A 21,631-nucleotide genomic window follows, 5' to 3' on the forward strand; every position below is an offset into this window, starting at 1 on the left:
AAGGGTGGAATGCTACCCCCATCGGCAGAATTGGCGAGTGGGTAGTATTCCAAGTCGTATGACACCTTACTCGACATGTTTTGATAAAGCCAAACCAAAGATAGCATTTAACAGCGAGGTTCATAATGCACTTAAGAGTATATGGTATGGCAATATCATGAAACTGCTAAAGGACGTTGTTCCAAAAGCTGCAGACATGGTCAGCTCATGCCAGACAGAGCACCATCTCACATGAAACCAAGCACTCTGCCTCCAGGATTGTCGAGGCCTGCCATAGGAGTGACTTATAGGTTACCGTGTGTCCATACATGTTAGATATAGATATACTATATCTAAGTAAGAGGTGGTTACACCAACTTACCCAAGCTGAGTGATCAGCCAGTTGTGTCAAATAGCTAGGCCAGGCCAGGGGTGGCACAATACATGCTGCAGCCCCTGGTAGGCCTTGGATACACCTATGCCCTGGGTACCTAAGGTACACTGTCACAGGGGCCTATAAGGTGAACCAGTTCCAATTGGTAATGCACCTAGAGTGCATTGGTATTAATTTAGAGAGAGAACAGCAGGCTGTGGGTCTGATTAGCAGGCCCACAGCCACATTAAGTCAGAAACCAGTGAAGCAAAAAGCAAAAATGTGGGTTGACCATAGGATAGAAGACCCTACTCTCCTACAGCCATTAAAAGAGCGTTATAATACAAGACTTCTTTTGTTTCTATTGATCTTTCAGGCCCTTTTCTTTCCTTGGTATTTCAGATGAAGTCCCTTGATGATAATATCTGGGTCGCTCAAGATGTCTCCTTATAAGTGGAAATGTGGCGCCATCACAGAAGCTAAACAAGCATTGGCATAGCCAATAGGTCTCGCTTTTGGGACATTAAGTGTTTATTTAGAATTGTTTGCTACGTTGTAGAGTATTGTGGCTGATGTGCTTTATGTTGAAAACTTGTAATTAAAAGTGTTATATGTGGCACTTAGTTGTATTACGCAGAGCGTATTGATGATGCATTGAGTTATGTGTAATTATGTGGTGTGTATTTATGTGGTACTGAGTGTTGTTATGTGTATTGTATTTATATTGCATTGAGTGTGGGTATAAGTATATGGTGCGTTATTACGTGGCAGTGAGTGATAATATGTAGATTGTATTTTTTTGTATTGAGTGGGTATGTAAATATGTGTTATTGAGTGGTATTATGTGGTGTGCATGTTGCATTTATTAGAGTGTAATTATGTGGCATGTAATTATTTGTTAGTGAGTAGTATTATTTGGAGTGTATTTTGTCGTCTAATTAAGTAGCATATAATTATGTGGCACTGAGTTATATTTTGTGCAGTGTTTTTGTGTTGTGTTGAGGAGAGTGTAATTATGTGTAGTGTAATTAGGTGTTAACAAATCTTTTTATGTGTTGTGTATTTATGTTGCTTTCAGTTGAGTGTAATTATGTTGCATGTAATAACGTTAGTAAGTGGTTTTACACAGAGTGTATGGTGTATTTAATAGAATTTTATTACGTGGTGTAATTATGTAGTTTTGAGTGTTGTTTTGCGGAGTGTATTTATATTGTATTGAGAAGAGTGTAATTATGTTGCATGTTAATATGTGGCATTTAGTTAAATTATGTGGATTGTATTGATGCTGTATTAAGTAGAGTGTAATGGGATATTTAATTATGTGGCACTGAGTGTGATTATTTGTGGTGTGTATTGTATTTAGTAAAATGTATTTATGTGTTATGGAATTATGTGGCATCGAATGTGTGACTTGTGTGAGCAAGTATTTTAGTTTAAAGCTCACTTCCGACGTTGCAATCCCCAACATAGTTGTTTGTTTAAATCTTTTTTTTCCAACAAATATAGTCCATTTGTGTCTCAGCTCGGTTTACTGTTCAGAGCTGCTGGTGGTATGCGGCTTTGTGTCGCTTTGCAAAACGGCACAATGGTGAATATGTTTAAACAAGCATTTACAATGCAACGGTTTCGCCTTTGTAAAAGTTAGAGCTATTGGCATTGTAAATGACAATTTTTTTATTTATGTGTTGGTTTTGAAAACAGATAAATAAATGGCATTGACATTTACAATGCCAATAGCTTAATCGCTCGCAAACAGTAAAAACGATTAATAATGACTAACCTCCTTCTTATCAAAGGACCAAAAACCCTGCCTTAAGTTGCAGTTATTAAAGAGCTTGCTGACAATTAGGAGCTCACTGAGTGATGGTGTGTGTTTTGAAGGTGTGTGTGTGTGTGTGTGTGTGCACGTGTGTATTGCTGTCATGCAATGCTCACATTCAATTAGGATCTCCCTGAGTGATGGTGTGTGTGTAGGTGTGTGTGCGCGTGTGCACGCACATGTGCACGTGTGTGTGTGTGTGTGCATGATCATTGTGTGAATTAGCGTTCACGAGTGTGTATGAATGTGCGCATGTGAGTGAGTGTGCATGTGCATGGATCCACAAGGCGTGAAAATGTATGTGCCACTCTAGTTCGATGGTATGCAAGGATTTTTTCATCATGCCCTCTGAGGCAATCATGGACCAGAAACAATGTTTGCTGCATGTGTGAGGGAAAGCAAGTGAATGTCAGAATGCATATGTTTGTATCTGTGGCAATGTGTTGAAAGTGGTGCGTGCATGTGTGAGGGTAAGTGAGTGAAAGAGAGAGATAGTGTGCAAAAGGCCTTGAAGGGCTGGTGTCAATATGCAATAAACGTCAGCAACTCATTCTCCTGCTCATCTATGCAATCATAAACCAAAATGTACGTGTGTGTTCATGCATGTGCACTCGTGTAAGTGTGTGTCTGTGTGCATTTGTGGAAGAATACACACGTGTATTAGAGTTTGAATGTGTGAATAATACGTACACCACTCTAGCTAGGTGGTCTGGCATATTCGGCCTCCCATTAACATACTCACTGAAGCAAACATAAACTAAACCAAATCTTGTGTGTGATCTGTAGGGTCTGTTTCCCTTGTAAAAATAAGAGGTGTGAAGCAAATGACCACATGGGAGTCAACCCCGAGCTCCGAAAGTGTCATTGCCTGCAGGGGAATGAAATCAAATCGTGATGCCTATAAAATATAACAGCTTAATGTAACACAAGATAAGTAACCTAAAAATCACTTGACAAATATGACATTTGTGTTCAAACAAATTTAAAACAGAATAGCAACACAAAACACAAATATAAAATTTAGACTGTAACGTAAGATAAATACACAAACATATAATGCTATAACGTAACATACTATAACATAACATACTATAACATAATTATTGCAGAGAACGCGGTGCTTGGCAGGACATATGTGAATTACGTCAAATAATTCGAAAAAACCCTCTGTCACAAACAGGCTGTGATGGTGATTGACATCATATGTTCTTAATAATTAACCCACGGAGTGCTGAATTGCACATGTCACTACTGGCTCTACAGTCGTCTGCACATGTTTTGTATGTTAAAGGTCACTTCTGTGGTACTAGCGGCTGGAGTAGCTGACACTAGCCCCTTCCCATTTAACACTGTCCGGTCTTTGAGAAACGAGAGGGCTTTCACTCACAGCTGGTAGGGGAGGGGCCCTGGGGTCGCCGGGGGCTCGGTGTAGGGCAGTGGGAGCCGGACAGTGGGTCAGCGGCACCTGAGAGCGGTGGAGAGAAGGGAGAGAAAGAATAAAGAGCCGGGGGAGAGGGGGCGGGGATGCAAGAGGGGGTTGGGGTAGGGAGTGTCCACCGCCTACATAGCAGCATAGGAGCCAGCCAGTTCACTTTGAGAGGCCGCCCCTCCCTGTCCCAGAGTTTGGTGCAGGAAAGTGAGGGCTGAGACTGGACCAGGGGCGAGGAAGGCTCAGACTGACGAGGGGCAGTGAGGGGATGAGCACGGAGAGGGGCAGTGAGAGGGCTGAGATCAGAGCAGGGCAGGAGGGGCTGAGATTTGACCAGGGGGCGAAGAAGGCTCAGACTGAGGAGCAGTGAAGAATGGAGTGTGGAGCTGAGCTGTGAGGGGCTGAGTATGGAGCCGGACAGTGGGAGGGCAGCGAGGGCTCTGAGGCTGGACCAGGGGAGCGAGGAAGGCTCGGACTGAAGAGCAGGGCAGTGAGGGGGGCAATATGGCACAGGGCAGTGACTGGGCTGAGTATGGAGCAGGTCAGTGAGAGGCTGACTGACCCTGGATGAGGGGGCCCCTCCATAGGGGCAGTGGGGGTGTGTGTGGAGCTGAGTTTTGAGGGAGTTGCAGCAGGGCAGTGAGTGGCGCAGTCTCGAGCATGGCAGTGAGGGGGCAGAGTATGAAACAAGGCTGTGATGGGTGAGCGTGGAACAGGGGGTAGTAGTTTTGAGGCGGTTTTGAAGTGAGGGGGCAAAGCTACAGTGAGTAACTGAGGGGCACTCGGGTTGTATCCGGACAGTGAGGGTGAACACAGAGCAGGACAGTTAATGGGCGCTTGCATAATCAAGGGGGGCAGAGAGGACGGTGGCTGGGTCCCATGTAAATGTGATAAACCGGGTAAATGATTTGGCTCAGCGTGTAGACAGGGGGTGTGGGGGCTGAGCCTGAAGCAGGGCAGTGCGGGACCTGAGTTTTGAACAGGGCAGTGAGGAGGGCTGGGTCAGTGGTGGGACAGTGCGGGAAGTATTGGGACAGTGCGGGTGCTGGGTCGTCTGCGGGCCGTTAAGTGAGGCTGATTTAGGAGCACGGCTGAGGGGGGCTGAGTAGGGACAGAGCGGCTAGATACTGAGCCCCAATCAGGCTGGAAGTGAGAGGTCTGCTGTAGCAGGCAGGGCAGTGGTACCTGGACTGGGCAGAGGCAGGAGAGACCGTGGGGCCTATTCGGAGCTCTGTGAAACTCTGCCCCTCCTCTGCTGGCCATGCCCCCCACTCTACATCTTCACATAAAACCAAACCAAGTGTGTCTGCTGCGCCCCCTTCACGCCCCCCCCCCAGCTTTGCTGAAGCCAACTTTCCCTGGCGCACCTTATTTTTTTTTTTGTTCAGGGGGGGCTATTAGTATAAACTGCTCTCTCCCCTCCCTCCGCTCTCAGGCCCTCTCCACTCCCACTGTTGTTTCTTCTCAGAGGTCATTAGCAGCTGACGTTAAATAGATGAATACACCCCCCCCCCCAGCCTGTCTAACAAACCCCTCTTAATTAGGCGCCGACCCATTCTGACGGATGGGGGATGCTTAATGATTTAAGCAAAAACAAAACTTCTAAAAAAAAATACTAGTTTCTCGACCCCCCTATATCTTTTGACTGCAGAGTGGGGGAGGAGTGTCTCCCGGCCATTGGGAGCGTGGCACAGAACAGGTAGGTTTATGGGGTTGAGTGCGCTACTGGGGTGTAAGCGCATCCCTGTGCAAAACAGGATGAGGTGCATCAAGGTGTGCCCAGCAGGGCATTTATAAGTAACAGCTTAGTTCTGTGCGGTCATTAAGACCGAAAGGTTTCTGGGATTGCAATCTGTACATCCATGATGTTTCTCTTTGTAGAAGGGTTTTGTTGTTGTCTCTCCCTTCAATCTTGGGGACAATCTCCAACACCAGGTATTTGAGCTGTGCCACGTTGTAGTTGGCTTCATTAAAGTGGATGGCGATGTTGGATTTGGTGTTTTTAGTTCTGATATTAGACTTGTGTTCGTTAAGTCTTGTCTTGATTTTCCGACTGGTTTTTCCCACATAGGTTTTACCAAATGGGCACTTTAGGAGATAGATCAAATTAGCGGAATCGCATGTGGCGTCAACATTGAGCTTGATATTGAACCCTCTCATTGGGTGACTGACAGTGTTCCCTTTGATCACATTATTGCAGTTGCTGCAGTGGTGGCACGTTCTTGTGCCAGTGTGATGTGTTGCGGTAGGTTCAGTGGCACTTCTTGAGAGGATCTCTTTAAAGTTCATTGGTCTGGTGTAAGCAAAAATGGGGGGATCTTTGAATAGTTCACCAAAGTCTGGTTCGGAAGAAAGTATACGCCAGTGTTTTAGAATAATCCTTTTGTATTTATTACTAGAGGTGGAGTACCTCGAGACCAATACCATTCTCTCATTTTCGGTTTTCGGTTTATTCTGCAAAGCTTCCGTACGAGGGATTGTTGAAGTTCGATCAATGGCTTCCTTAAGGATTATTTCTGGGTAACCTCTCTCTCGGAATCTAGATGCCATGGATAAGACTTGGTTTGTTCTGATGTCGGGGTCAGACACGATCCTGGTGACTCTTAACATCTGGCTGTAGGGTAGGTGTCTCTTTAAGGAGTTTTGATGAAAGCTTCTAAAGAGCAAAGCATTGTTGCGGTCAGTGCTCTTCCGAAAGAGGTCTGTCTGTATTCCCTGAGGGGTTATTTTAATGAGCACGTCCAAAAACGCAATTTCATGATGGTTGAGATTCCAGGTAAAGTCAATTCGATCATCCTTGGAATTGAGTTCAGTAAGAGCCAATTCCAAGCTCTCTTCAGTGTTCTTCCAAATGAAAAGCAAATCGTCAATGTAACGAACATACAGTTTAAGGTTATCCATCCAGGTGTTGGTCTGATAGATGTGGTTGTGTTCGAAATTTCCCATGTACAGGTTGGCGTAGGTCGGCGCCGCACAATTGCCCATGGCCATCCCGGACAATTGCAGGTACCATTTCTCCTCAAATTTGAAATAACTATGATATAAGGTATATATCATTAGTTTAAGGATGAAAGGTTTCAGGGAATCGTCAATTTCTGATTGAAGTAAAGCTTGTTCCACGGCGTTGATACCTCCTTCATGGGGGATAGAAGTGTATAAGCTTCTTACATCTGCTGTACACAAAATAAGTTTCTCATTGTCAAGAAATTGTAGATTTGACAGTTTGTTCAATAGTTCCGTGGTGTCCTTAATGTGGCTGGGTAAATTCGAGACCATGGGCTGAAGATAGCGATCGATAAATTTTCCGGTCGGTTCGTGCATTGAACCTCTGGTGGATACGATCGGACGGAACGGGGGGTCCGTCAAATTTTTGTGGATTTTGGGCAGCATGGTGATGGAAGGGCTGCGGGGATGCTCTGTGGTGAGGTATCTTTTAGTTCTGTCATCAATGATTCCATCAGTTGTGGCTTTCTCAATTATGAGGAGGAGCTCCCTTTTAAACTCACTGGTCGGGTTTCCGTCAAGAGGTAAATATACATTAGGGTCCATGACATGTTCCCTAGTGCGTTGGTTGTATAGTTCAGTGTTCAGAATGACAAGGGCGCCTCCCTTGTCAGCTTTTATGCACTTAATGGTTGGATTCCTTGCGATGTTTCCTAAGATGTCCATGTCTTTGGTGATTTTTTTGTGAGTTTTTTTACGGAAGTTCACCTGTAAGGAGCACCTTAAATTGATCAACCTTCTTCACCTTTTCAACAAACCTTTAATCTCACCGCAAGCTGTGCGCCGTGCTCAACTCTCTCTACAGAACAGGTAGGTCCCAAAATGTACCTTTCAGTGGGGGTGGTGCGCAGAGTAAGTCTCCCTCCCACCACACTTCCATTTAGCGGGAGGCGGGGCGGGCACACGGACAGCGGGAGGGGGTGGGGTAACAGGCTCACGGACAGCGGGAGGGGGCAGGTGAACAGGCTCACGGACAGAGGGAGGGGGGTTAACGGGCACACGGACAGTGGGAGGGGGGCGGGCACACAGACAGCGGAAGGGGGGGCGGGCACCCGGACAGCAGGAGGGTGGTCAGGAAACAGCCAGCGGGACAGGGACAGGCGAACAATGAACACAAACATCGGTGTAAAAAAAAAAAAGTACACGCCCACAGTGGCCACGTCTTCATGACGTTGCGGAGAGGGAAAGAATCGGCGGAACGCCCACCAATCGCCTTGGGAAATGACGGACAGTTCTCTCTTCCAATGGCTAGTCCCCATTTATGGAGCTAGCCAATGGAAGAGAGAGGCGGAACGAAGGACACACTGTTCTAACATTAGATTTCGCCTGCGCCGAAAAGCTGCGCGGTGCGCAGCTTTCGACGAGGTGAAACCTAATAAAAGGGGCAACAGTACCTTAGAATTGGCCTCACCTTGATGTGATACCAGCGTTTAATTATTATTTTAATTTCTGTGGAGTGTAAACAAAAATCAATTTGTTGTAAGTAATTTTTGCTCTAGGTAAGTAAGTAAGTAATTTATTATGCATAGTTAATTAAAACCAGTGCAAAAATTTAAAAGAAGGTTTTAAAATATCGTAAGAAAATTGATTCATATAAAACATCATTAAAAGGAACATACAGTAAAAGCCCAATCTAGTCTCGGGGGCATTTCTCTAGAGGCAGGAGAGCGTATTTCCTTCAATTCCGATTAGCTGCTGTGTGTTTCCTGTGTAAATGGTCGGAGTGTTTTTTGACAGATTTTGCTCAATTATAGCAAGGAACTTTACATATCTGCAGTTCAGTTTCGTGTTTGCAGGGTTCAGGCAAGCCAGCACCGCTTGCCTTCTGGTGCGAGTTCCGATCTGCTTGAGCTGATCCTTTAAGAGCTGTTGGCGGGCTGGCTGGAGCTCTTGGCAGAGACAAATCATATGGAGTATGTCGCCCTTTGCAGTATTGCAAAAGATGCAGGCATCATGGCTACTGCTCCTGAGCCAAGGGGGTAAATGCTCTTTGGTGAGCAGGACCCCTAGTCTGTATTTCAAGAACTTTAATTTTGTTGTCTTGGAATAGCCCTGACTGAAATATGGTTGAGGTGTCAGGGCTTTATATGAGTTTAAAGTCATCCATGCGTGATTTCTTTTGGCAAATGTCTCTTTGTCCTCTAGTAATGAAATCAATTTAACAGTTTTCCAAACCAGTTTTTTAAACGCATTATGGCCAAGTTGCATGTCCCAAATCGCTAATAGGTTAGTGGCCCCCAAGGCTGACTTCAGATAAGATCTTGCCTGAGATACGTCCCTGCTTTGAATATCTTGCCATAACTGCAAATTTAGAGTGTTAGTAGAGGCAGATCGAAGTTTGTGGCAGTAGATAATATAAGCGCCCTGTCTTGCAAGAACTTGTTTTTGTAGTCCAAATTCCAACCTGAGTTGGGGGGGCGATGTGTACGACGGGAGAGAGAACATTGTTTGGTAAGCTTTAGTCTGGATTGTATCCAGGTTCTTTGAGTCACTCCCACGTAGTGCCTCGCTGCCATAGCAGATGGAAGGTAGTAGTTTAGCCTGGATGATTTTCAAGTAAGGGGTCAAAATTGGTCCCATCAGTTGGTCGGCTATATTTTTTAGTGTGGTGGCAATGCAAAACCTTCTCATTTTTGCTTCCTGCTTTTGCTGTGAGAATGATCCGTCACGGTCAAAGATGACTCCCAAATATTTATAGTCGGATGCTGACTCTATTTTTTGGCCACCCAGTATCCAAGACTTCTGAAACTTTTTATTTATGTTTATCGACATAGTGCGTGTTTTGCTCAAATTTATTTTTAATTTGTTTTCCGTGGCATACCTATGTATTTGATTCAGTAGATACTGGAGGCCGATGTAGGTATGGCTCAATAGCACGACGTCATCTGCATACAGAAGATTGCTCAGAAATTTCCCTTCCAACCTCAGGGAATGGGAGCTACATGTGTTTAGAATGCCTGATAGATCCGCCATGTACAGATTGAACAATGTTGGGGCAAGCACACACCCTTGCTTGAGTCCTTTGGTGGTATATACTTTAGATGACAGGTGTGTGCCACCTCCTAACTTCATCTGCACCCAAGTGTCGGAGTGAAGAAGCTTCAGCATGCTTAAAGTTGCCTGCGGTATTCCCCCTTGTGCCAGTTTCCCCCAGTGTCTGTCTCTCTCGATGTTATCAAACGCCGCGCAAAAATCAATGTAGCACATGTGCAGCAGCAGTTTTTTTGTTTTTGCTGCATCAATCATTAGAGAGATAGCCAGAGTATTTGTAGCTGTTCCAGTGTTTTTCCAGAAGCCTGTCTGGTTTAAAGGTATGATCTCATTTAAATCTGCCCAAGATACAATCTCCTCTAAAATTGTTCCCGCAAAACATTTTGCCTCATTATCGAGGAGAGCTACTAGACGATAGTTATTTGGATCCATTTTATCGCCTTTTATTTTTGCTCTAGGAATGCATGTTGATGACATTGTTAAAAGGGATATTATCATGTCAATGCCATTAAAATTCACATCAGACTTTCATCAGCCACACTGCAGCGCGCAGGCCTCCCGCCAGCATCGCTTCCAGGGGTCATCCGAGTTTATGCATTCACCCTAGCTGCTTATCTGGACTAGCCCGGGGAGGGTTCACTCCTGAAAGACCCCCTACCATGTTTGTACTTTCAGAGAGGGTGTGGGGCATCCTGCTGTGCAGCAAAACCTGACTGGAATCTGCCTGGTAGAGGTGCGCATGGAAAATGTTTATATACAAAAGCAAAATATAGGCAGTGTAAAAAACATACGGGACCGATTCACAAATGGCCTCTGCATATGTCGCTGGCGCCGCGACTGCAGAGGTGCTTTCTAAATCGGCCCTTTAACGCTTTCGGTTTTTATGTTTTTTTGTGTGAATTCTTCGCCCCATCTATTTTTGCAGTGAACAAAGGCACCCTCCGTGTTTTGGGTCACCGGCCCTATTACCCGGGAAAGGGACAGAGGGAAGCGGGGTTTATGGGGAGGGTGGGGAAGGGTCGGTGCATTTTGCCGGTGCTGCGCTATCCGCTGCGTGGGACAGCGAGTACAGCGTGTACCTTCGGCATAGCTAAAAATACCACAAGGAGGTGGGCTTTGATTTTTGGTGCAGGGAGGGCGGTCGGAGGGAGGGAGAGAAGAGGTAAAGGCACAATGAATCGGAACATGGTGTTATAAAGCCCATGAGAATGACACATGCATGCAGCGATGTCTCACAGAAGGGGACTAATGCCGCTGCTGTGGAAGAGGGAGACGTGCAGCTGACAGGGGGGAGTTCGGATTAAGCATGGGCGGAAAATCCGTTCCGCTCGCGGATTTTGCGGATTTTCTGTAAATTCGCAATCCGCGAGATTCACGAATTTCCCGCAAACTACGCGAGCGGAACGGATTGGGTCAAAAGTTCAAGCTGACTTTTGTAACTCTTTTAGAATGGCGCCGGCAAGCTGCCAGAGCCATTCAAAATAGTTACGAAAGTCAGCTTCAACAGGAAGCTCTAATAGATAAAGTAAAGCAGGTGCTCGAGCTCAAATTCAGTTACACAATCTTTAATCACCTTAAACTTGGGGTGATTAATGATCGTGTAACTTAATTTGACCTTCAACTAGAGCACCTGCTTTACTTTATCTATTAGTGCTTCCTGTTGAAGCTCTTTGTAGCTATTTTAGAATGGCGCTGGCAGCTTGCCGGCACCATTCTAAGTGGGGCTGAGGGCAGAAGTGCACCAAAGTGGAACAGAGGGTAGAAGGGGACAAAAAATGAGTGGGGCAGAGGGCCGAAGGGCACAGAAGCAAGTGGTACAGAGGGCAGAAGGGCATAAAAAACGAGAGGGTGGCGGTGATTAACCAGGCAAAAAAGAAAACCCACGAACACGCAAAGCGCCCCGCGAAGACCCGCGAACACGCAAAGCGCCGCGCGAACACCTGAGAACACGCAAAAATACAAAAATCCGCAAATTTGCACGAATTCGCGAATTTTGCGGATTGCGAATTTGCAAATTCGCGGATCGCGAATTTGCAAAATTCACCCATGCTTAGTTCAGATGCTCTTTACCTACAGTGGCTTAGTATCCTTTTCTGTTGGGTCTCTAGGCTCATCCTTTCAATGGCTCTTTTTAGGACCCTGTGGAGAGGTCGCACGTGACGTAACTCAAAATGATGCCCTTCACCAGGGGCGGTGGGTGACATTTGAAAGTGGTGAGGCGCAAAGTGAGTTGCATACAGCACCGTAGCGAGCGTGTTTAGGGTGGTTACCCCCCCCGCCCCAAGAAAATTTTGACAAAAAAGAAGAAAAGTTGGAAGTTGGAAGAAAAGTGCTGCGTTGGAAATAAGAAATTCAATTTGAGTGTTCACTCGAATTGATTTTCTTATTTTCGGTCAAGTTACTCCGATTCTAAAGAAACCAACTGCGGATCCTACGGACAAGCATAACTTTCACCCAGTTTTTAATATCCTTACCTTGGCAAAGCTCCTGGAGAAATGTGTGCTCGCCCAACTCTGTAACCACATCAACCATTTCCAACTCCTGGACCAAAGCCAATCTGGTTTCTACCAGGGCCATAGTAGAGAGTCTGCGCTAAAGCACATTGTTATCAATGCGCTAAGAATGTTGGACCATAATGAGTCGTGCCTATTGATCCTTCTTGACCTTTCATCAGCTTTCGATACTGTCAAACACGATAACCTAATTGACCTCCTGGAACACAGAATGGGGCTGTCTGGGCTAGGCATGGGCGGAAAATCCGTTCCGCTCCCGGATTTTGCGGATTTTCGGGAAATCCGCAATCCGCGAGATTTGCGAATCTCCCGCAAAATCCGCAAATCCGCGAGCAGCGGATTTTGCTCGCACTGCTCGCACTGTTCGCGTGAGTTCGCGTGAGTTCGCGCCCCGCGAATAAGTGCAAAATTGCAGAAATACGATTTTAGCAAAACTGAAAGTAACTACTTACCAGGTTCAAAAGTTCAGGCTCATCATTAGTAGCCATTTCCTGTAGTGCTTCCTGAGGGGCCCCTCCAGAGTTCAGTTGCCAGTTGAAACTATTATGTGACCCTGCTCTGAACCTCAGAATAGTTACACATATGCCACAAAGGTCCTGAATTACAGCTAAGGGAGACAAGCAGGAGCCAGGCTGGAAGTTAAAATCCATTAATCAGCCCCTAATTCATTATTGTCAGTTGGGGCAGGGCAGGTGTTGTAACTAATTTTGCAACAATGAAAGCACTTAGCAAGTGCAAAAGATCACTAATCAGGGCGCACTAAGGAAGCAGGTGCCAGCTAAAAAAATATTCTGTGACACATTAATCAGCCCCAAATTAATTCAGGTCACTTGAGGCAGGGAAGGTGTGCTTTGCTTTGCCGAAAATAATGTACACTGGACAACCAGAGGGTGTGGTGATGAAACAGAGGGTGGCATGGGTGGGCCAGAGGGTGGCATGAGTAGTCAGAGAGTGGCAGTGGTGACAGAGAGTGGCAGTGATGAAGAAGAGTGTCCCAAACAGGCTGGACACGTAGAAACAACAAGTTTGCGAAACTTGCGACCCGACAGGTAAGTTCGCAATTTGCGAAAGTGTACAAAACCCTCGCGAACTGGCAGAAACACGGGCGAACACAAAAAAAAAAAATCCGCAAATTCGCGGGAATTCGCGGATTGCGAATCCGCAAATCCGCAAAATCCGCAAAATTCGCGAACGCGAGATCCGCAAAATTCGCTCATGCTTAGTCTGGGCCTGTACTAAACTGGTTCTCTTGGTTTCTTCAGAACAGATCCCAAAGCTTCAAGTTGAACCAATCTCTGTCCTATCCTGCTCTTGTCACTCTGGGGGTTTCCCAAGGCTCTGCACTCTCTCCCACGCTCTTTATTTTGTTCATGGAGCCCCTGACAGAAATTCTGAAAGCATCCAGTGTTAACTATCACGTGTATGCGGACAAATACCAACTATACTTGCAGATCGCCTACCCCAAGGACATTCAGTCTCTCAACTCAGTCCTGCTGGATACACAAAGTTGCAAGGAAAAACAAGGAAACCCTACTCACTTCGGAACCAGGGTGCTTACTCTAGTATCCTGTGTTGGTATTATTTATGCTGTGCCAGTGGAACCCTGCCTGAGTCATGTAAGATGGAATGTTGGGAGTGGGAACACACAGTTGGACAAGGGCTGAGTTACTACATTTTTATGGCAACGATTTAAAGAAAGAACCTGCAATTTCTACCTCTCAAGGTCTAGTGGAAGTGTCTGGGAATCTCAAGCTATCTGCACTGCTGTGAACCAACTGTCACATCAGCCCCACCAGTGACCTCTGCACCAGTCGCCCTCATCAAATTTCAAGTTTGTTCCCATGATGTGCCCTCGGCGAGGGTAAGCAAGACAATCTACAACCCTTGTCATCAGCGGTGGTTTCTATGATGGTAAGAAGCCACTCCTCAAGAAAGTTGTTCTTGTGCTGAATCTTCAAGACAGGCTGAGCCTATCTACATTTCTGTCTTATCTGCTTGTTCCAGTTTCTTCTGTGAGGGTAAGCCTGCCAACATCTGCGTTTTTTGTGGTCAGTCTGCCATCAACATGCCAACACACTGTCTGGTGAAGGAGTGTGTCTTCCCATGTTTACGCCTGTTACAGTCTCCTTACACCTCAAGTCTTGGCCAGTTGTTCCTACAGCATGTGTAAAAGTTTATCCTTTCAATGCAAGCAGCACCTCAAGTGATTTACAAGTCACTGTCTATCCAAAGCAGTTCCAGTTGTGTTTGTAGAGTTAAATTTTCGGCATTTTCAAGAAATGAGCACTTTCTGAAACTGTTACATCGCCTTCATGCTAAAAGTGGGGAGTCTATGTTTTTTTGTGAGGAGCAGCAGTTCACTCTTTGCCCATTTTCGTGTGACATGCGACTGCATTTCACACTCAACACCCTCATGCTCATGCAGCCATTGCATGTCGCATTTTTGAGTTGTGGGTCTATCTTGTTTTTTTTTTACTATATTAATACTTTGAATATAACAGCATTTTTCTTTGGTTTTTCAACTTTGTGGCAATAGCGGCAGTTCAACCACAACTGGACATTTTAAAATATGGGCGCGTGCACACTCACCTTCGTGTCTTTGCCTTCGTTTCTCCTTCACGTTCTCGAAGCTTTCAGGACTGCTAGTTTTCTTCAGTTCTGGTGGTGCATGGTAGCACTGTGAGCCACCCGGGCCAGGCGTCCCTGCGCGTGCCTCCATCTTGGAATTTGCGAAGCGGGCAGTGTAGATTCCTTTCAGTGCTCTGAGACTGTTAGTTCATGTGGGATGCTGCCAATCATCCTGTTCATTTAGTAAAGTGTTGTTGAAGGCTTGATCTCGCCACGATCTTTCCGATGTGGAAATCACATTTCTCCTCAGCTCATGTGGTAAGTTCTCATGGAGCTCATTTGCTCGTCTATCTTCGGTGGACATGATGTCAGCTGCACATTACTTTCATCTGCTGCAAATTTTCTTTGATCCACAATAAGTACAGTCATTTACTGCCTTTTATGGTATATCTCCATATTTTTACGAACTATCCCACGCCTGTCCATTTTCCAGTGATAGGCACACCAGTGACTTTAATATCATTCTTAATTTAAAAGGTCGTCTTTTCAACTTGGACAAATAATTCTGTGTTTTCTAAATGCTTCATGGTATTGTTCAACTGTTTCAGTCCTGCCAAGCGTCGCGCAACAGGTGTGATGCTCACGCATTTCAGTGCGGTGATCCGAATCACCGCACTGAAATGCATTGTCACGCATTTTCGACCTGTGCCAGGCGCTCCTGTGACCGGGCTCTCTCTGCTGTTCTGAGAGAGCCCGAGTGCCAATGGTGCGGCGCGAGGCTACTCTCAGACTCCTCACAGTGTCTGCAGGGGGGCCGGGCTGCTCTCTCGATACTGCAGGCAGCAGCTCAGAGCTGTCAGTCACCGTGTGGCGCAACAGGGGAGCCGGGATTAAATCCGCATGTGCCGGCCGTGGTAGTGCCGTCATGTCCGGAAATAGAAAGTGCAGAAAAGCGGCGGGGGGTTAGAGAGTGGAGGCTGCCACGACGAGACGCTCTCTGACAAATATAAAATGGACAGTCACACACCATAGGTGCACAGCAATTACACAGGAGTCCACTGAATCTTTTCATCTCCATGTCACAATTAGTGTTTTCCAGGGGTTATGCAGTCCTCATGGGCCGGAGACCTATGGAAATGGTGCGGGCCGTTGGCTCCACGTCTCAAAGTAGTTTTTCAATTAGGCTCGGGCCTTGTGATCAATTCTAACGTGTTGGTGCAGTAGTCCATCCCCTGGCCCACGCAGTCAGTGAGGTGCCTCGACAGCACACTAGTATTTTACAGAGTCTCTTCTGTCCATTAGCCCCAGAAATGCCATTTTAGTATTGGACTTGATGCGCCTACTTGCCACCAGCACTATCAGTTTATGTGCCTCCTACCAGTATTGCTGGGTCTTGGGGCACAACCACTCTGTGTGAGAGAGAAGTCCCTTTCTCTAGCCCGCACCTAAGGCAGTTGATGGAGGGGCTGCTTTTTATTCCCATAAGCTATGGGAGCTCTAGTAAAGTCTGTGAAAGTACTTAAGTTGTACACCGTCGGACTAAGGCTTGCCATTTTTTGTCTCATTCCAGTCCGCCTCATCCAGGGTACCAGGTCCCATTTCCAACCTTCCTGGAGATGCCTCAGAAGATCCGGGCCCTTGTTGTTCAGAATCCTGTAAAACATTGAAATTCCCTTTTGATCCAAACTTCCATTGTTACCCTGGCCTCCAGAAGGCGGACCTGGGTGAAGGACCCCATCTGATCTCTGTGGGTTTCAAAGGCCTGTGTTAATTGAATATGGTGGTAGAACTGGAAATTGTGTAGTGTGAAATGTTCTGCTAAATGTACATACAGTCACAAAGGAGAGGCGAGGGTTAAGATAAGTTTAGACTCTGCCACCCCGATCCCCCAGAGACCTATAGTGTACACACAAAAGGGGTGGGAAGAGTAAATAATAACACCATATATACTAATACGGTGAGAAGTAGAGCCAGCCCCAATAGGGCAAATCACTCTATTTGAAAAACTGCCCTCACTCACATACCAAGGTATGTGACATGCTTCATCATTGGGCCTGCTTACAATACGCCCTGGTGTACCCCACACAGGACGGAGCATAAGGGAGGGGGAAAAATAATAAATTTCTCTTAACACAACATATAGTCAAACAAACTGAACAAACACAACACTCAACACAACCAATGAGGTGAAGATAGTGCAAACACCAAGTGTTTCCAACCGAAAAGTGCGACAAAGAAATTTGTGCAGTATGAGGAGTGATTTAAAACTGATTAAAGGTGTCAACCAGGATACAAACTTTATTAGACTTTACTTCGCACCTCTACCAGGATTACAAAATAAGTAAACAGAGGATGGGAAAATGCCTTCAGGAGATAATTAGGAACCTCAAGGCTTCCCTCCTACCACTGCCAGAGTCAACATGTTTCGCTCTTGATGTGCCTGTATGGTCACTCCGGTCTTCGTCAGGACCGTCGCATTCGGTTTCTCTCAGGTTTCCCCCGTATTCCGGAGGGAAATTATTGCCCCAACAGGGAGGTAGGTCCAATTAATCCATACCAATCCTGTGTAATGTATGGAGAGTGTCCCCTTAAGTGCGGGAAAACAATCACTGTGGCAAAGAAAGAAGTACAGAAAGGGCGGATAGGAACCCTTGTGTATATCCACCCATTCAAACTTTCAGTATTGTACAATGTTTTGGGCCACTAAGCGGTGTGTCTAGTGTTGTTTTGAAAGCCCCAAATGCAGTGTCGTGCATAGGCTACTTTCACAAGAAAATTAAAAGTCCCTATGTAGTCTAAAGTATATAAGGCATGCATACCTTCTACTAGACCATTTCTCTGCCTTTGTGCAGACACCAGTACCGAGTACCTAGTCACACTGCGAACAGCTCAAAAGCCATTCTAAACCACCAGTATCCAATTGAAACTGTTACAATTCCCCCACTATAGATGCTATAAACAGACGTTTCACTTACCAAGCTTATGTATTAAATATACCCGTACTGGTGTCCGGTGTACAGGACGCCAGAGAACACAATCTGAAAGTAAATGATGAGGGAAAAGTAAGGTGAAAGATATAAACACCTCATGTACATCCGAACACTCTAGTGTTCTAGTCCGTTCTGATTGTCCTTGTTATCAAGTGGAAAAAACCGCTTATGCCAGAAGCGATCCTCCCTCGTAATGGTCCGCTCAGACAGCCCTCGTTTACAGGTGAAAAACCGCATATGCCAGAAGCGTTCCCCCCTCATAAAAGCAGGACCCCACAATACCGTTCCGAAGGCTTGTCCTGGCTTGATTCTAGCACGACCCGTGGCACCGCGCAGATGGAGTACGCCATGGTGCCCCCGGCTTCTTAATGTTGTGAGAGGCATTCGCGTCCCACGTGACCCCGTCTGAGGACGTCATCGCGTCTCCCGCGTGTATCCCCAGGACTATGGGAAATGTAGTTTCATGAACCCATCCCACACCATGTGCAGAGTTCGAGCCTGCTATGAAACGTATACCGTTCCTAATGATGTGGCGTGGTTATTTAAAATAGTTCGGTGTTATTTACTAATATTCCCCATTATTCAAAATCAAGTGAGTTAATAAAAGGAAAGAACTGTTTCGGAAACTACAAAATCGCTGTTTTGGAAGATCAAAGGGAATCAAAAATGTAACCGGGACAATAACTGATATTAGAGGTTGATTTCCCCTATGGCAGCTTCCCTTTGTTATTAATTGTTGTGTGCATGGATAGTTAAAGTGCACCTTATATCCTATATCCCTCCCTGAGATGTAAAAATAAGGAGGGGAAACGCTCATGATAGATCGAGAATTCCCCCTCAGTGGAGTCCCATGCATCAGATCTTCTACGCACGAGTATGCCTATACTGGAGTGCCAACAAGAAAAAATGCTCACAGTAGAAAAGCCAATCTCCCTCCATATGGGTAGGTTAGGACATCCCTCTCCTTCATTCATAGCTCAACTACGGTTTCTAGGCAGATGCTGGTATCAGTTATATTGTGTGTTTGAATATATTCTAAGCATCCTATGTGGGTTTTGTATGGTATCTAGACCCATATAGTTCTAAGGCCAGACCCTAATGCTGGAACTGGCTAATGAGTATGTAGGGGCAGCAGTAGCTTCATCACTGAAAACGGAGCTATTGCCTACTCAGCGCCTGCCAGGGGATGTCATCATTCAATCCTACCAGATGACTCCTCAGTCGGTACACCCATCTTTGCTCCCTCCGGAGTAGTAGGTTCTGATCATCTGCTTGGTATCTCCCTAGTTGAATTTTTTCTATAACAGTCCACTCCAGATCATCTATACCATGTCCTTTTTCCTGGAAGCGGGCTGTGAGTCGGGTATTGGTCTTCCCGCATCTGATGCTGCTGCGATGTTCAGTGATTCTCACACGTACCTTCCTACTTGTCATCCCCACATGCATTAAATGACAAGGGCATGTGATCAGGTATATAACCCCCTTGGAATTACAGTTGGTATGAGTTCTCTGTTCCCAGGGGGTGCGAAGGCCCAGATCAATGGTTTTGGAATTATGTGTGAGATGGCAAACACTACATGAACCACACCTCGTGTGGCCAATCAGTTTTGGTAGACCTGGTAGTGTGTTGGTCTCCCTCACTCCCCCCAGATCCCTGGGTCTGGTGTGTACCAGTAAATCTTTTAGATTTTGGCTCCGTCTGAATGAAAAAAGAGGTGGTGGAATGTTCATGCCCCCGGTGCTAAATGTACAAACATCTAAATATAGTCGCCCTCAAATATTTCCCCCCCCTACATTCCGCAGATACCCATGCTGTACAAGACTCTAAAACCTGACAATTGCGCAACCTGTTTGAGCCAAGACCCGTGTCGGGCGGGTCTCGCTGGTGCGGAGGTCTTCCCGACAGATTGATCGCAAGGCATGTTGGCAACAGATTAGGGTGTCGGGTGACAGAGGGATGGTCTGCCCATCCTACCCGCCTATAGAGTGGAGCAGAGACCATACCTGTCTAAGTCCTCAAGTTGAATAATTGGATCATTGAGACCTGAAAATAGGGGTTCTTTGAGAAGGCCAGTAAAACAATTTGATGTTGGCTATTTGTAATCCACCATTGCAGGGTGACATTAAGCACTTAGTGAAGGACATTTGAGCTGTGTCTCGCGCATATAGAAAGGACTCCAAGGATTGTCGTTTGCTGATCGCCTGTAAGAAGATTTTGTGTGGATAGTTTCGTAACCTGTCTAGCAGCTGCAGGAGAGAGATCATCTTTAAAAGTGCATAACAACCGGCGACAGACAGCTGAAATTTACTCCAGGTCATCAGACCCTTCTTCACCTGCCATGAGAGGGTCAGGATTTAGTTCCTAGTATCTCATCTGGTTCCCTGCAAAGTGGTTGCAGAGATATTTGAAGTGGTCTGACGCACATTAGAGCTCAGTTGTGGTTGAGGAAGGAGAGTGTGCGTGCCGGAGATGAGGACATAGACTTTTTTCCAAAGTTCACCCTGAGACCAGAGGCTCCAGCATAAACCTGTAGCATCTCCATTAGCTGGGGACAGAGTGGTTCAGGTTCTGCACTTACAAGAGCATGCCATCAGTGTAACCAACCACCCTATACTCGCCCCAGCTGCCCTGTTGAATCCTTTAAACCACACATCAAGAAGAATCCACTCGACAAGCGACTCTATCACAAGAGAAAAGAGGAGGGGCAACAAGGGACCACCCTGCCTCAACCCCTGCTTGATAGGGAAGGTAAAAAGGTTGTCATCCTCATTCACCTTAACATGAGCCCATGGGGAACAAACAATATAGGATTCTGGTATTTTTCACAAATAGCAGGACAAAGTTTATGCTTTCCGGCACCCGTACCATAACTGGCCAGTGGACTGAATCAAAGGACTTCTCAAAGTCTATGAGGACCAAGGCACTGGGACCCATCCCTAACCCCCAAGATGGCTTGTACAGTCAAGCACAACATGGAGTCATTTGAGGGAGTGGTAAGATATGGCTTCGACATGAAATAGTTTTGTTCTTGATGGACAAATGATAGGATGACAGCCAGGATGCGGGTGGCCAGGACCTCAGCTAAGATTTTGTTTTTTAAATGTTAATGAGATAGATGGGCCAATAGGACGCATAATCCTTCAAGGGTTTATTTGGCTTTTAAAATCATGCAGGTCTTCTGGAAGTGTGCAAGATCTGAGCACCTCTTCAAAAAGTCACATAATAATAATACAAATATTCTACTGGCAGGCGGTTGGGGCCCAGCTTTTTGCCAGAAGGTAACCCATAAATCACCTCTAGAATTCATCTTCCTTCAATGGGATATCAGTTTCTCTTTATCCTCATGGGAGAACCTAGGTATTATCAGGTCGTAACACAGTAGGATTCTCTAGGCTCAACTGTCAGACTTTATTGACCACAATGTGGAGGTTGTCAATAGCTGGCTTCAAGCAGCCGCTGGCGCTCTTGCTCCCCTGCAGACTCTGGAAGGTGCAGTCGCTGACTTTCAGCTCTGTGGTTTGCTGAAGCCCTTGGTTACGAAAAAGCACCTCTTAGAAGCTCAAGAGAAAGTGCCATCTATACTATTCACAGGAAGGCAAGGAGACCTATAAGCAGGGTCAGATTATAACAAAAAATAGGCCTGGGCACCAAAACAAAAGTGGCCCCCATTAGGGAACCAGTTAGCTAAATAAGTGACCCACTTTTGGAAATCAGGCCGGTTTCGAACTTGTAAAGGCATGCTGCACGGGTATTTTGCAGGGTTTAAGAGACTGCAAGCATTTGTTTGCTGCAGGCAATATTTGTGGTAATATCTAGGAAATCAACAACAAACAAGCAGTTGCAATGCAATAGGTCTCGCATTTACGCGAGTTTCAGCTATTGGCATTGTAAATGATAATGCCTTTCATTTATCTTTTGGTTTTTGAAACATAAATAAAATGCACTGTTATTTACAATGCAAATGG

The 21,631-nt window shown here is 45.8% G+C and overlaps 1 protein-coding gene across 2 annotated transcripts in view; it reads right to left on the reverse strand.

Annotated features, from left to right (window-relative positions):
• The window catches only part of LOC147701133 (sialic acid-binding Ig-like lectin 13), a 559,755-nt gene that overhangs the window by 315,715 nt on the left and 222,409 nt on the right, over positions 1–21,631 (reverse strand). The gene's annotated exons all lie outside the window — the stretch shown is intronic.

This window comes from Lissotriton vulgaris, chromosome 7 (genome assembly GCF_964263255.1).
Source record: "Lissotriton vulgaris chromosome 7, aLisVul1.2, whole genome shotgun sequence".
NCBI classification, from domain to species: Eukaryota; Metazoa; Chordata; class Amphibia; order Caudata; family Salamandridae; genus Lissotriton; species Lissotriton vulgaris.